The sequence below is a fragment of the Ciconia boyciana genome, chromosome 1 (assembly GCF_034638445.1).
Source record: "Ciconia boyciana chromosome 1, ASM3463844v1, whole genome shotgun sequence".
In the NCBI taxonomy this organism is placed as follows: domain Eukaryota; kingdom Metazoa; phylum Chordata; class Aves; order Ciconiiformes; family Ciconiidae; genus Ciconia; species Ciconia boyciana.
The window spans coordinates 4,037,556-4,050,494 of NC_132934.1; positions in this window are offsets into that span (position 1 = coordinate 4,037,556).

The window sequence follows — 12,939 nt, forward strand, 5'->3', positions numbered from 1 at the left end:
GGTACTTCGATAATTTTTATTACCATGGGGAATGAAAATGTATGTTTTATTTGGTAATTTCATAGTAATGGCTCCAACTATCTAACAAACTCCCAATGAGCTGAACGGTGGCCCATCATTATGCACTCCCTTTGAAAACACGGGATACACAGCATGAAGGAATCAGTCAGCAAATGCACTCGCTCACACTGGGGACAGGAGCTGGCAAGTCCCTTGCCATGCATATTAAATACCAGCAGGAGCAAAAAAGGTTGAGAGGAATAACCACAGCAGTGGCAGTGGCCTATTATTCAGCAGTGAAGTCAGGTCCAGCCTCCAAGACCTCTTCCAGTCTGGTGTTCCCTAATTTCTTCTCCATGGAGGATGGTATCTTAACCACAGAAGGGCTGGTGTGGACCCAAATGTTAGCACGTCTTGACAGTTCACTTCTGCTTTTTCCCTGTTTTGCAATTTATCTCAGATTCCAGGTTGTGTCACAGCTAAAAATGGTGTTGAGAAGTTCTCTAGCCTCCTTGCTCTGGTCACAAGCAAACATCAGACGAACCTTCATGAACCTTTCTGCCCTTTCTGTTCCTGCATCTGCAATAGCTCCTCATAGCATTGCATATATTCCTATCTTCTGACCGGCCCAATAGCCAAATGCAGTCACCTCTGAGTACCGTTTCCAAATGTCCCTTGAAGCAACACCAGCAGTGGGTAGATATCAACTCTAGAGAGCACAAAACCCAAAGATAACAAAAAGAAGGGGAAAAAAAGTGTTAATAATTGTTAGGGAGGAAATAATCATTTCAAATCAAGCACTGGAGCAACCCCAATGTGGTCAGTGCCACAATGGATAAGCCAAGGAAGAAATGATGTAAAGCTCTGGGAGGTCTTTAAGAACCACTAAAGGAAGGTCCTGGGGGCTTGTAGAAAGAAAGGAAGAATAAACACAGGACAAAAAAGAGCAGTTTATGAGCATCAGAGAAGCAGGAGCCTGGAACAGCCATTCCAGTAGAGGTAACATGCAGCTACTCGAGAAGGAGAAGCACAGCTGTCAGCTTTGACTGACCTCAAGGGATAAATTTTGTGGTGTCCTGCATTCACCCATTGGTCCCAGAATGCTTTGGCTGTTTATATCTAGCTTTTGACTATATCTCCTGTTTAGTATTAGTGCTGGGATCACAATCCAGCCAATTCAATCGCCTGAGTATTTCTGGACCAGCATGAAGACGATAAACATAAGGCAATGGTTCATGAGCTCTCGTAACACCAAAACCAGGGGGTTTCCAGTGACATTATCAGGCTGACCAGAAGCAAAGGGTCCCCACATAGCACATAGCTAAACTGAGGTACTCTTAGGAACTGCAAAAAACAACTCACAGAGGAAAAGTCAATAAAGAGCTTCTAAACACAAAGATAACAGATACTGCTCAACCCCCTTATCCTCCCGCTGGAGGCTGGGAGAACATATTGGAGAAGTATCACTGTATGCTGCCACGTGCTTACACTATTCCCCAGGCATCTGCTGTTAGCCACTTTTGGAGGCAGAAAGCTTTGTCTGACCCTCTACAGCCCATCTTATGCTCATATCATTCATGGAGCAACACAGTTTTAAATATGATAGCTAAATGTCTGTCTGCTTCTTCTGCAATGGCAGGCTGCTGCAAGCTTTGAGAGCTTGCCTAGGAGCCATGTACTCAAAATCTCCCTGCCTTCAATCACTGCCTTTATTACCATTCTGTGTGTTTTCTATGGCGGAAATTATATGGTATGGTTGCCCCCAAAGCAATTTGCATGCTATGACTCAAAAAGAGCCCCAGGCAATAGCTGGCCTGATTTAAGACAGTGAGAAAAAATTAAATATCTGAGTCTGTTGAGAACAGTCATCTTCTAGATCCAGAGATCACTTCCCCCAGATTTTCTTTATTCACACTCTGCTGGAGCTTGCCACCTCTCAAGAAAGAATCAATTTTCTCATTTCTTGACTTGTTGCAGTCAAAAATACACTTTATTAGTAATGATCTACTGGTTAGCCCGTATAAACTAAGTTCATTCAGTTTCACTGGTACAGGTTAGGGTAACCTCACTGGAGAGCTCCATTGGCTGATACAAGGAAAAGTCCATCTTTATGAGAAGACAGTCTGTTTTATAGAATAACAAAATATACTAACAGGTTGGAAAAGAGCTCATGCTCAAGCAGCGCCAAATAGATCAGGTTGCTCAGAGCTTGTGTAGCCAAGTTTTGAATATCTCCAAGGGCGGAGAGCCCACAACCTCTCTGGGCAGCCCTTTCCAGTGTTTGAACAGTCACATGGTGATTTTGTTTTGCTGTTATATCTAATAAGAATTTCCCATGTTCCATCATGTGCGCATTGCCTCTCATCCTTCCACTGTGCACCTCTGAGAAGATGATAGGCTCCATCTTCTCTACAGGCTCCCACTAGGTATTTGCAGATGGCAAGAAGATGCCCCCAAGCCTTCTCTTCTGCAGACTGAGCAGATCCAGCTCTCAGCTTCTCCTCGTATGTCGCGTGCTCCAGGCTCTTGAACGTCTTGGTGACCCTTCACTAGACTCACTCCAGTATACTCATGTCTTTCTTGTTCTGGGAAGCCCAGAACTGGACACAGTAGTCCAGAAGTGGTCTCATAAGTGCTGATCAGAGAAGAATCACTTCCCTTGAAGAATCACTTCTTCCCCTGAAGAACTAGAAGAATCACTAGTTAATACTACCCTATATGTAGTTTGCCACAGGAATGCACTGCTGATTCATGTGCAACCTGCCATCTGCCAAAACCCCCAGCTCCTTTTCTGCAAAGCTTCTTCCCAGCCAGTTGGCACCAACCCACATCATTGCATGGGGTTATTGAGTCCTAGATGCAGGATTTTAATCATGGCTTGAGTGGTAAGAGCAGTTAAGAGCCCTTACATTTCTTTAAGTTCTCTTAATTAAGAGCTAATTTAACTTTCAAAGCTTGGCATCATCTCTTGAGATTACCTAGCGAGTAGTGTGTGTTAAAGCACAGCAGTGCCACCAGACCCTACTTCAGACCCACAGTGCTCACATTAAGTGCTGAAGAAACTGCTAATGCAATTCACTGGGAGGCTTCCCTATTCAACTGCAAGAGGGATCTTGAGGGTATACATTCAGGTAATGAGGTCCCTGAGACAGAACACAATTTTCCTTCAGCACAATAAACCCCATTCCAACTCATTAAGAGGTGCAGACATTCTGCCATATTATCTTTCAACAAGTAGCAATTTTTCACACAGATCCTATCAAGCAGACTGGTTTCTAGCACACAGATGTATTGCTTGCTCAAACAGCCTTAAGTGTCAGGGCTAGAGTTAATTGCAAATTGATTGAATGGGTGTTACATTAAAAAAGATGCCAGAAGTTACAAATTCATTAGCTGGGTTGAGAAAATGCTTTGTGTTTATTCAGCCCCTCCCACCCAAGCTCTCCAAACCAATGACTGATGCTGTCTGTGTGTTGAGGCATACCGCGTTCCCCCTATTTACCAAGGGAAAAAGCTAAGCCACAGGAAAATGTAAAACCATAATGTTTCCCCAAAAATGTTGAGATATAGTACCTTGTTCTATCTTGAGTAACAAGCTGAGACACCATGAGCTATGAAGGACTTTCTAACCCCTTTGAAACTGGCTGGTTGTACAGAGCATGGCCTGTGGGAACTAAAAGACAGGAGCCTCCACCTCTGTCAGGCCATGTCCATGTGGTGGGGCCAGCAAGCTTTGCCTAGTTCAAGACAGTCCCAGTCCTGAAGCCGTAAAGCCATACCTTGCCTAACCGATATTACATCTCCAGGCAGTGCATGTTGTTTTGGGCCCAAGGTTGTGGCTTCTGGAGTGGGGGCAATCTATGTGTGTCCATCCTGAAGCATAAGTAGAAAACTCATCTATGTTCCTCGACTACCCACATAAAGGTGCCCTCTGGCATAACCCGCAGAGCTGTCTTTCTGCACAATATATTCATGCAACTGTGTGAAGAATCAAGATCAGTGTTTGTGGATTTTGCTGGATAACAGACAAACTAGAAAATCTAAAGAATTATTATCCTTAGTATGTACGAGCTCTTGAGTTGACTAGTAATGTACTGCCTGTATCTTCTTCCCTTTGCTGATGTGATGCATCTCCCAGATAATCTCAGTTTTAAATTATGTCCTGAGTTTTTTAATCATGTCATCAGAGCAAAAACTATCCACTATAATTCTTTTCCTTCCTAAGGCTGAAGATTTCTGCCAAGTCATCTCAAGCTCTCTTCTTTTCTATTAAGAATAAACTCACCTGCCTTAACTCTACTTCATTAACCTTTCTTCTTGGTTAAAGGTTTCTAAACTACTCCAGGAACTGCTGTTTCCTCTTGTTTCATCCTGCGTTTATTGTGGAGTGTGAAACTGAAACAAGAGCACAGGACAGGGATTGACAGGTTTTTCAAAGTTTATCAGGAAATGCAGAATTTTACAACATCTCATGCGAGTTCTCAGAGCCAGACCATGAGGTTTTCGTTATCAGAAGTAGGAGTTGAACCTGTGCTAAAAGAACGCAATAAGTGGAAATATAGGCAGGTAGGCAGCTGTCAGCTATACCATCACAGCACTACAGGTCAACAAGGATCAACCACAGATGCCCATTTTGGGCCGAGGTTCAGCTCCATCAGGTGATGCTCATGCCAATCTCGTACATCTCTTATAACTCCCTTCTAACAAAAGCCTTTTCTCAGTTGAAGGGCAAAAGCTAGCCATTGTTGCTTGTGGTCAATGGAGCTGTAATGCTGTGTCTGTCTTTAGGGTTGGGTTTAGTGCATGGTGTAGAAAGAGCAGCTGTTGTTTCCTGGGTGGATTCAATGCCTTACCAAGACATTAATTACAGAACATGCCATTTCCAGCCCAGATCTGGCCTGACAGGGGTACCTGGAAAACAACCAGATGCTAAGGGAGGCTTGTAATTTATAGGTTTGCAATAGGCTGATGCATTTAATGATGTTAAATTAGCAACCCAGACCCCTGTGTGAAGTTCTGACACTACTTGTTGATGACAGTGGGATAGCTCATGGCATCCTCCTTTGGTTCATGGACAGAGATACAGAAGTAAAAGGATTCACGAGATTTGATGCTGTACAAATATCATTGTCCTTGAACAAATCACCTCAAGGAAAATTTTACAAATAACTCCATATTTAGGACTGAGAAAGCTTGGCTTAAAGTGTGATGTGGACTGAGCTGCTTTGAGAATCCAAACTCAGGTTTCACCAAGGGCTTAGAAAGCTGGACCTCAGCTCTCCATCAGTAAAAAGAAGTAAGTTATACTCCCTTTCTCTTCATCCATAGCCTTTTTTTTTGCCTGACCAATTTAACTGTCTCAAAGGCATACTCCTCTTTTGCTATGTGTCTGAAGAACAGCTACCACAATCTCAGCCAGGAGTTTTCTCACATGCATTTGGTCCAGTAGGTTCGTACACACCTGTGTGACACATGGGAACTTCTCGGAACATCTGACACATGCAAAATCTGAGATATCTCCCATGATTTCACAGCAAGATGTCAAACCTTTCAGTTTTGACCACTGAACACAAAAGGAAGTCATTTCACCTCCCTTTGTACAAAGCAGAAAGAGAAACCCTTAATCTGCTATCTGATGTGCAAGGCTTCTGACAAAGAAGTGCTGCCACACACAAATACTTAGCATTGCTTTATAGTGTTGCAGCAGGGCTCAAAGTAATTACCATGCAGTGTGTTGCTGCATCGCTAATAGGTGCTCACTGCGAGACCGCCTGTACCAACCCAGGAGACAAATATCCTCATGCTGCCCTGCTCCTGGTGGCTCTTTGAATCTCTTTTTGGTGATTAAGTCATTCCCCAGCTCTCTACAGCTGCAGCTCCGCTGACAGAGCTCCACAATGAAAACTCATTTTGGAAACATTATTGAGGTTTAAGATCAAGACCCATCAGTTTGCTGTCCAAAGCCATTGAGAGACTTCATTTGATTTAATGGTAATTTGTTATATTCATTTCAACAGCACAAGCTCCCTAAAGTGATGACCTCGAATGTTTTGCCAACAAAAAACAAGGCATCAATAGACATTTGGGTCAAAAGCTATCCTTAGACTCAAAGAAAGTTCTGCTGAAAGGTTAATCTTATTTTCAGTTCTTTGGAAAATGAAAGTAACATGTTTTGACTTGTTTCACAAAAATCAGTGTGACTGATTTTTTTTTTCCTCATTAGTTCCTGATCTGTTTGTTAAGTGCTGGCATTCTTCTGTGGCAACTTTTGCAGAAATCAATGGCTTGTGGGTTTGGGTTATGGAGTCCTTCTCTCTTGCTTTTAAGTTTGTGGCTTGAGAGCATCTCTCCCTGGTAATGACTGGAAGATATCTTTAGTTTCAGAGATCCTCTAGAAAATTAAACAGCAACCAGGATGGGTAGCAATTTGTAGGAATAAAAGGCATCAGCAGAGGCAGCTGTTTAACTGGCACAGCAGAAAGGCCCACAGCCCATGGCCCACAATGTTTAAAATTTCTTCTTCCCATTCTGAATCAGGAGTCATGTCAACAGAAAGAGTCCAGTGTCTGTGAAGCTTCTTCTATTCCCTTAAGTTCTTGGGTGAAATATTTTGACTCCATCAAAACCGGTGACCAAATCCCTCCCAACTAGCCTGAAGGAAGGTATTATTTCATCTCTTCGTTCAGTGCTGTTAGCTGGTGTTACCTTTTCCATTCAAGAAATTAACTGCTGGGAAACAAAAAAATCTTTCCTGTTTATTAATGGAAGACTGACCTAAATATGCATTTGAGTATAGACCAATGAATCCTCATGTAAGAGCCCTTCAGAAACTAGACCCTGTGATAAGTGGCTGGGACATAGGCAACAAGACAAAACACACAGCATCCTCATTTCACTAGGAAAAGTGTCACCTACAGATACTTCCTATCATCACTGTTGAAAACCATCAGTCCATGCCATGACATTTATGTTATTGCCAGTAATTAGCTAAAGTTGCAAGATCCTCAGCAAGGCATCCACTTTTAAGGTCAGCTGCTGTGAAGACGACTCGTATCTCCAGTTGAAGCATTAAGGATAGTGCTCTCAGACAAGACTTGTAAAACTCATCCACCCGTGTTTGGTTTCCAGTCCATCACTCACCAGAATGGCATCTCTTAGCTCAGTGTAAAAAGTCAATGATCCTACAAATTTAGATGGCTAAATTATATGCAGTTGCCCAGCATTAAAGCAACTAAGTTACCTGGAAATGTGATTGATGGTGGTAATATGCCCTGGTCACAAACCTATGCCTGCTTCCTGTACGGTTTGAAGGGTGGAGGTCTAAAGCTAGGGGGACTAAGGTGCTCTTCTATCCAGAAAATAAGAAGGTCAAAGGTTGAATGTGGTGTCCTGGGCTTTCCATGCACACCTGCACACCAAGCCAGCTCCATGCTCTCCTATGTAATGGGCAACTGCTGCTGAAGGTGCTGTACACTGCCTACCTCTGACCCTGACTTGCTCCCTGACCCAGCTTGCTCCTTGACCCAAATGGCTTCATCACTGAAGGAGGCAAAGGTTTGCATCTTGAGACTGAATGTGCAAGTAAAAGATTTGAAACTTTTGTTGCCTTTTGGAAAGAAAAGATTTCAAGTATATTCTCAAACAGTCTGACATACACTGAAGGGACAACTTGCTCACAGCTATGGAGCACTGGCGATCTATATTTCATGCCTCTGATACTCTCTTCAAACAACTGACACACTCATTTTCTGTCTCCTACAAATAATTATGTCATTTTGGATTCAGCCATTTTCTCTCCTTATAGCTTACAACAATATTTCTAGAATCATGTCAAATTCACAAAATTCCGTAAATTATAAATTAGTGTGGTAACAGTACACATGTCCATCAATGCCAGTGGTCTCCTTTTTTTTTCACTTTGCTTTCTTACCTTTTCTTAGAGATTGCTTACTACCTTTGCAGACACATTCACAGGAAGATTGGGAAATATAAGGATGAAGGTCTTACCCAGGTGAAAGTAAACAGCCTCCACGCTCACAGTCAGTCTTTGCAGTATCTCGATCACAAGCTTTCCCTTCTCAGCTTAAATATTCTATTCCCTTTCTTCTCTCAAAGCTTGTAAAAAAGCAAGAGAAAGAACAGACATTGCATGGCTAACTACCACAGTCCCTCCAGAATTATATCCAAAAGGTTTTGGTGAACTTGGACCACTTGCTTGAGTATCATGTTTCCCATTACAGACCAGATACTGGCAGGAGATCCCAGAATATTTATTCAGTAGCCCACATTGAAGAAGGGACTGTAATTACCAGAAGAAAAGTTCAGACGTCTTTCCATTGTTTTCAGAGTTGATAGAGCGAAACACTTGATTTTTAAAAAGACTTCAAATATTTTAAGCATCTTGTTTGTTTGTTTGCTTTAATTTTTCCTCATGTTCTCTCTTCCATTTTATCTTTTGCAACACCTTCTAAAATTTTTAAACATCTCCATCTTTGGAAAAGTTCTAGATTAGAAGACTTGCAATTTCACTTTCTTGTTTGTTTGTTTGGCTATTTCCAATATGGGAAACAGTTTTGGAAAAAATATGGAAAAGAACAACTTAATACAACAAAAATTTTAAAAAGGATGTGGAAAGTCAAGACAACATTACTTTTTGTACTAAGCAGGAAGCAGAAGATTGAGGAAATAAAAGTCTTTATTATGAAGGTGAAATAATTTTGAAATATGAAGGCTTTCTGTAATAGGCTCCAGAATTGTTTGACTTGAAAGGTCATTTTTTCCTTCACCTAAAACACTGGAAAAGAAAGGTGTTAATGAGATAGATAGATAGATAGACAGACAGACAGACACACACACACACACACAAAGTTGATTTGGACTTTATATATACAGTATCATACTAATTTTGCCGAGGCAAGTCATTCTCTGCCCCTGAAAGAACCAGATTTCACATTATAAGACAGGAAAAAATCAGGGAATCACAATTAACCAAACTCTCTTGTTGGGTTTCCTTACTGATTTATTTTGCAGTTAGCTGCCTTCAGACTCCAGTATTTTATTAGACAAAACAATAGGACAACACCAACTTTCTTGAGCCTGAAATCCCAGATTATATCAGACAAATATGCTGGCATGTAACTTTAGCCAGTGCTGTATGATCGCCAGGACACTCAGCCTTTCTTCCTAAAGACCAGCCTCACAAGGCCAAGCAAGATACAAACAAGAGACCCACCAACTGCTGCAAACACAGTTCTTCTGGGTTTGAGGACTCCAGGAGGCTGAATAAAGAAGCTATTCTTGTTCTCCATTCTGCAACATCTCAGACCATATAGATAGCACATAGTCCTCCAGACCTGGTCCTAATCTCCCACACAAGATGATGCTAGAGCTCCAAAGGAAAGAGGGGAATGCCTAATGCCTTAATGTGAGATACTTGGGTTTAAGAGTGTTGCCTATTTTCATCCTTCCTGGAAGGCCACCAGTGTTCCTGGGTACAGCACAGCAGGCAGAGCATCGTACAAGAGCAGGCATATGGAGTCAGACCCAAAGGCCATCTTGCCTACTCTGTCTTCTCTCCAATGTCTTCTCTCCAATGCTGACCAGCAGTGTATGCCTCAGGAAGCATGTAAGGACACATCCCTATAATATTACTCTTCAAAGCAGAGCTCCATTACTGTATTTGTGCAAAAAAAAGTGGTATGCTTTGAGCCTAGTATGCTTTTCAGTGTTACAGAAAGAAAAATAAAAGGAGGGGGTGGAAAAGAGGCAGCCTTGATTCTCTGGTTTCTGGAGGAAGAAGAGCTCAGTTGTCTCTGCATCTTCCCTTCAAATAGCTATGAAACCCACTGGCTGATTTTAACCAAATATCACTGAGATGCAAAGCATCTTAAAGATAAGTTTTAAGGAGAAGGAGCAATCAGGGAGAGAAGAGACTGATAAAAAGTGTTTGGTTCACCCCAAATGAAGTCATGAGGTTCTGCTGGAAACCAAACTCCTTTAGCTGTGGTGTCATGGGACTACTTGTTTTTTTGATGAGAAAAGTGTGATTCATCCGCATGGTACTGCTCACACTTTTGTATTAGCCAAATGCCCACCCCTCCTCCTACCTCACTTTTGTTTTGCAAGCTCTTCTCTTCAGTAAAAATGCCATGGTAGATCTCTGGATGAATATTAATGCAATAAACTGGTGCTGCTTCTTATCTATTCATCATCCCTTTGCTGAGACTTATCTCGGGATTTAAAGTCTCCTTGATTGTAATGATCTTCAGGAATTAAGGGTATAAAGGAGATCTTAAAGTCCCCTATGCCTTCTAGGCATTTTTGTATCTCAAACTGAAAAAGGAGTAAACATCAATTATGTCAAAGAAAAATATACCATTAACTCTTCAAATGTCCACCCAGACTTTGTCAATGTGGAGTAGAAATCATTTATAATACTGGGAGCTTGGAGGAAATTTTGGTGGCATGTGATTCAGGTAATGAAGGATAAAAAGGAGATGGTTTGAACCTTTGCCGAAGGCCTTAGTTTGAGATAGACCCTCGCCAAAGTCATGAAGTGACTTGAAGACATTTGGCCACACATCTGTGGGAGGTGTCTTCTAGAAGCAACTGCACAGACGTGAATGCTGGCTGAGCCTTTCTGTGTCGATAACCATGACTGCAGCTCTGCACATCCCCCTGACAGCTGCAACATGCCTTGATTTCTAGATTTCAGACAGCCACTTTTACCATCATCATCCAAGCACTGGGCTGGGAGAGGAAGAGCATGTCCTACGCTCACTGTCCTGACAAAAAGGCATTGGGGAAAAGTGATCTGCTTGATCAGGTTTGACCTGCTGGTTTATGGTGAACCATATGGGGATCCCAGCTGAGGAGCAAGGATCAGTGATCATTCACATTCCTCCCCCACTTCGTGGCTGCCCCAAATGAAGGGGTTTCACCCACCTTTTTAGAACTTACTGCTCCATCACTGCGTGGGATTTGGTAAAACAGAAACCGTGAGTGATTCCTGCTCCCCCGAGTCCTTCAACCCCTAACTCAGACCCACAAAGGTGTCCCTTGCCCCACGTATGTGACAGGATCTCAGCATCCAGGGCAATCATCCCCCCTCACTCCAGAACAGATCTTCTGCCTCTGCGTGCAGAGCAAGGGCACATCTGGGACGCACCTGCAGAAAAGGAAGGAAGCAGACCCACATGGAGCTGGTTTTGGAGATGGGGGTGGAAGAGACTATTTCTCTGATTAAATCAGTAAGGAAGCTCCATCTGAGAAAAGCCTGAGCTGAAATGGAAATGCCAAACACGGGTTATCGCTTCTTTAGATATATCGTTGCTCCTTTCTTCCCCCTAGGGAAAAACAAATAATAACAAAACCGAAACAACCAATAACCTCAGGTTTAACACGAGAAGATAGAGAGTTCATAATTCCTGCCAGATGCTTCAGTGACAGGGTCAGAGATGAGCAGACTTGCTCTCAGACTAGACAGAGTGGAAAGATTTGCTTTCTGAGTTGATGGGGCCTGGAGTCCCATAAAAGACCATATGCTCAGCCAGCCACAGTACAAGGCACACGACTGCTGTCTGGGGGTGTCTCTAATTCCTCTCTCTCACTTTTTTTCCTGTTGCTCAATCCAGAAAAATAGCATTGCCAAAGATTTTTTCCCTATTAGCAGACTGAGCCATGGCATGGTGAGTCAGCCAGTTTACATTAAGATAATAACTAGTAAACACTGTTCATTAGTAATGCATGTCTAGGTGTGCTAGGAGGGCTTTCTCTTGAACACCTCTAAAAAAATACTGGGTATACAAACACTTTAATGCAAAGAAAAGGTCTCTTGACAGACCCATATGCAAAAGGAAGGTTTTATGGAAGAGTACTGGTTGATGGCTGTCCAAAGAGGAGGGCTGGTTACAGGGGTGACTCACAGGGATGTTAATTATTCTGCATGTGTTAGGGCTGAGTTTGAGCAAGGGGCAGGTTTGGCACATACCGAGGTGACTGTCTGCCATGGAGGAGCTCAGCTTCTAGCCCTAATTTCATGAGAGGTGCCTGTCCAGGAGCTCGACTTTTGGGAGGGTAAAGGTAAGTCCTCTTGTGCTTTCCAGTCCTTACAAGATCACATTTGGGAGGACATGAGCCACAGTGCAGCTTTCTCAGAAATAAACCATCACAATTTAAACAAATGTTTTCACATACCTTTCCCTCCAGTCCCCCAGAACTGTGAAGAAGCCCACAACTCCCTCGAAAGCCTGGAGACATAGTCTATTAGTTTGATCTCCAGGCTATGAAGGACCAAGCCCCACCAAGAAAGCCTCCTCATCTCCTGATCCTGAGCCCTCATAAGATGCAACAACCAGCAACGGATCAGATTGTGAAGGTGGAGCAGGTATGTGTCCCTTTCCCTGCGTGGCCCCAATTTCTCAGTGTAACCTCGGACAGTCTAGAAAAGAGGGATAAAAGTTCTCCTGTACCTGCCTTATGTATTTAGGCAGTTCTATCCAGCTATCTCTTCCCACAGGGACAAACAACACCTTTCACATCATGCACCCAGACCCAGCCAAGGTCTCAATCCACCACCATAACACTAAGGTAAACAGGAGTGAATGATGATGATGAGTGAATGATGGCTGGAAAGCTGTCTGGCAGAAAAGGACCTGCGGGTGTTGGTCGACAGCTGGCTGAATATGAGCCAGCAGTGTGCCCAGGTGGCCAAGAAGGCCAACAGCATCCTGGCTTGTATCAGAAATAGCGTGGCCAGCAGGAGCAGGGCAGTGATCGTGCCCCTGTACTCAGCACTGGTGAGGCCGCACCTCGAATCCTGTGTTCAGTTTTGGGCCCCTCACTCCAAGAAAGACATTGAGGGGCTGGAGCGTGTCCAGAGAAGGGCAACGGAGCTGGGGAAGGGTCTGGAGCACAAGGCTGATGGGGAGCGGCTGAGGG